Source organism: Musa acuminata, chromosome BXJ3-5 (genome assembly GCF_036884655.1).
Source record: "Musa acuminata AAA Group cultivar baxijiao chromosome BXJ3-5, Cavendish_Baxijiao_AAA, whole genome shotgun sequence".
Classification (NCBI taxonomy): Eukaryota; Viridiplantae; Streptophyta; class Magnoliopsida; order Zingiberales; family Musaceae; genus Musa; species Musa acuminata.
Genome location: NC_088353.1, coordinates 25,796,305 through 25,800,000, shown reverse-complemented (window position 1 = coordinate 25,800,000; position 3,696 = coordinate 25,796,305).

Sequence of the window (3,696 nt, the reverse complement as noted above, 5' to 3'; positions counted from 1 at the left end):
ACTTACATCCACTTCGCTGATTCCTCTTCCATCGAGGCCACCGGCATCCACTATTGGTCTTCCTTCAATAGGCAAAGACCAACCACCTTTTACACCCCTCTTCTCCTTTTCATGGGTTTAGGAAACAACCCTTACAAGCACTCATACTCCTCTTATAGAATTCTAAACTTAGAGTGGATGAGGGAATTTCTAAAGAGATTGCAACAGAGTTTCTTCACTTTTGAACTCTTTGTGCTTTTTGTGCTTTAACCAGGGATGAGAGGGGTATTTATAGGCTTCAAGTTGATTCAAAATTGGAGCCTAAAAATATCTCATCCCGGGTTTCTCAGGCACGGGCGGTACCACCGCCTGCGTTGGGCCATACCACCGCCAATGTCAGTCTGACACTAACATTGAGCTGGGCGGTACCACCACCCAGTCTGGAGGTACCACCACTTGGGATACTGTGCTGGGCGGTACCACCGCCCATACTGGCTGTAATATTGCCTAGCACCTTACTTGGGGCGGTACAACCACCCAGACTAGCGGTGCCACCGCTTGACATAGACTCGAAGATTGTGCTATGATGGTGAGACTTCTTGGGGCACTATTTAGGTCTCTTATTGGGCCCAATATAGTCCTTACATGAGCCTAGATGACCCCTAATTGGGTTGGCCCAAATCCAAACCTAATTACGTGCTAACTACGATTCCTAAAACATTTGCTAAGCTAAACAAGTCCCTATGTCTTGGTTTCTTCCGGCGAACTTTCGACGATCTTTTGGCAATGTTCCAATGGACTCCCGGCAAGCTCCTAGATTTCATGATGATCTTCTTGGTGAGTTTTGATGAGCTTCTTTGGCAAGCTTTGAGACTTCTCGACTGGTTCTGACAGAACTTCCAATGAACATCCGGACTTCCGACGAACTCTCGATCTCCCAACGAAATTGCATCCTTGACTCCGGGACTTCATTTTGCTTCATGCCTTGCTATCGTAGTTAATCCTACACATGTAAAACATACTTCGATCTAGACAATTAATACTAAGCATTAATCATGTTGTCTAGCATGTCATTGGTCCCTCGACGCTTCATCCAATTTTTTGGCGCATCGTCCTCTCTTATGGCCTATTGTCCAATCGGCCAATTGACTCTGCAACTTCGATATCCTTGGTGCAATATCCGCTCTTCTTGGCTCGATGCCCGAATCCATGGCCCGAAGCCTTTTATCAATACGTCGACTGATCCTCCGACCCGACGTATAATATTCTAACATGTTTTCCTCCGACCCAACATGATTTTTCCTGCTTTAATTATCTCATCCTGATCGAAGCATCCTGTGTCACTCAAAACACGGATTAAAATATAAACACTTATCAATTGGTTTCATCATCAAAATACGAGATTCAACAATCTCCCCATTTTTTATGATGACAACCAATCGACGATGGAGTTAACCTTAACTCCCAGAGTTTAAACAAACTCCCCTTATCAATATGCCATATTGATAGAAACTCTTGGATTCAAAAATCCAAGCAAACATGTCATGATCAAATCATGCATAACATCAACATACTTCTCCCCCCTTGTCATCAACAAAAAGGAGAAGTTCAATTCTCATGTGTTTAGATATAACAGTTTCAAGTCATTGCATAATAAACATAATCTCCATTTTTATAATCCTGCAAGCTAGCAAAAATTTAGAGTTGTGCAAGTTTAAAAATTTACTTTTCTTTGCGATGTGCAAGATGGCATATTTTTGCATTTTCTTGATATTTCAAGCTAACAATTCTTGATGATATTCAAGATAATAATTTCTTCTCTTTTGAGAAGTGCGATTATTTTTGCTTCCTTTGCAAAAATGCAACCTAACAAAATGTTATATTATTTTACAACATGGAAGCTAACAATTTGAGATGTTCAAGAAGCAAGTTCTTTCTTCTCTTTTGAGAAGTATAATTTTTGTTTTCTTCTTGAATTGTGCAAGCTAGCATCTTTTATCTCTCCCTTTGTCATTGTCGTAAAGAAGGGAAGACCCTTTACATCAATTTTCAAATTATGACAAAGGTAAATATCAATCTTATTTGTGCATCATTATATTTTTAAATTAAAACATGCATAAATTCAAAACCATACATTTCATTTTTTATGCACGATACCAAAAAATAAATCAATTATCATTATGAGCATATCATACATGATATTAAAATATAAAATTTTTAAGCATTTATTAATATTTTGATCATGATACCAAACATTCATCATTTAAAGCATTCATGATATGCATCGTATCATCATAATAAAGAGTATAAGTATTGCATGCATCATACCAAATCATCATTCATATTATTTCAATCATCACTATAACTCATCATGCACAAAATATAAAATCATCTAACATGATACAAACATTTATTTTCAAAATATTCATCATTATTTTCATGTATGATAATAAAGTATTCATGATACCAAACATTAAATCATTCTTTCTCCTATGTTTCTTTTTGCCAATTGCTAAAGAGAAAATAAATGATCAAAATGTTGATTTAATGATGAATGTTTGGTACCAACAATCTTGATTAATGCATAAGATATCTTGATTAATGCATAAGAAATCTCTATTTATAAATCTCAAAAAATCAAGATAAAGCTCATTCAAATTCAAATAATCAAATCAAAATCGTTTTCAAGAGATTCATAAAAAGGATATAAATAGATTCATTAATCTTTCCTTTTTAGAAAAATGATAAGAAGAAACATAGGAGTTCAAAAACAAGATCTTGATTCATAGAGAAATCTCATGTATCAAATATCGAGAAATCAAGATAGTGATTCATATAAAAAAATATCACAAGTTATGATCAAGAGAAAAATTAATATTTATCTTCAAATCATTCAACTTGTCAAATCACCATAGTCACTTTTAAGAAATTCATAAAAATGATACAAATAGATTCATTAATCTCCCTTTTTAAAATATCGATAAAGTAGGAAAAAATAAATTCTTCAAGGAGAAATCTTTCCTCTTTTTAGTTGTTTCAATTTATTTGATTCAATTCATAGAAGCATGGCTTTTTCATTTATTCCAAATGAAAACAAGCATCATCATTTAAAAATGAAACTTTCAATACACTATAAATCATCAAGCATAATTTTGAAATGTTAACCTTCAAATCATTACTTCAAATCCTCATGCATAATATAAAATCATCAAGCAAGATACAAAGACGTTTAACATTTTCAATACGTTTTATATCATTATGTCTTTAAAACATCAAACATTATTGCATTAAACATAGAGCATTTTCATTTAAAATAAAAACCAATATAGAAATCATCAAGATGTATATTATTACTTCATTATATCATTAAAGCCTCAAGCATGATTTCATAAGGCTTAAATTATTTTTCAATCAAAATCGGAAATCATCAAGAAGAAATTTTTCAAAAACATACATAGGATTATCATTACATTTAAATCTAACATTTTGTTGTATTTTCATAAAATATATAATTTTAATAATTATTTTTAAAATCACTAGAAAGGTAAGCATGATATAATTTTATTTTTGTATTTTTATTACATTATAAAACATGCAATTAAAAAAATTATATAATTTTCTTAAACTAAATTAAAAATAATTCATGAAAAGTATCATGTAATTTCAAAGTAAACTAGGGGCATTTTGATTACCTCATCGTCGAAAGCCGTTAAGGCG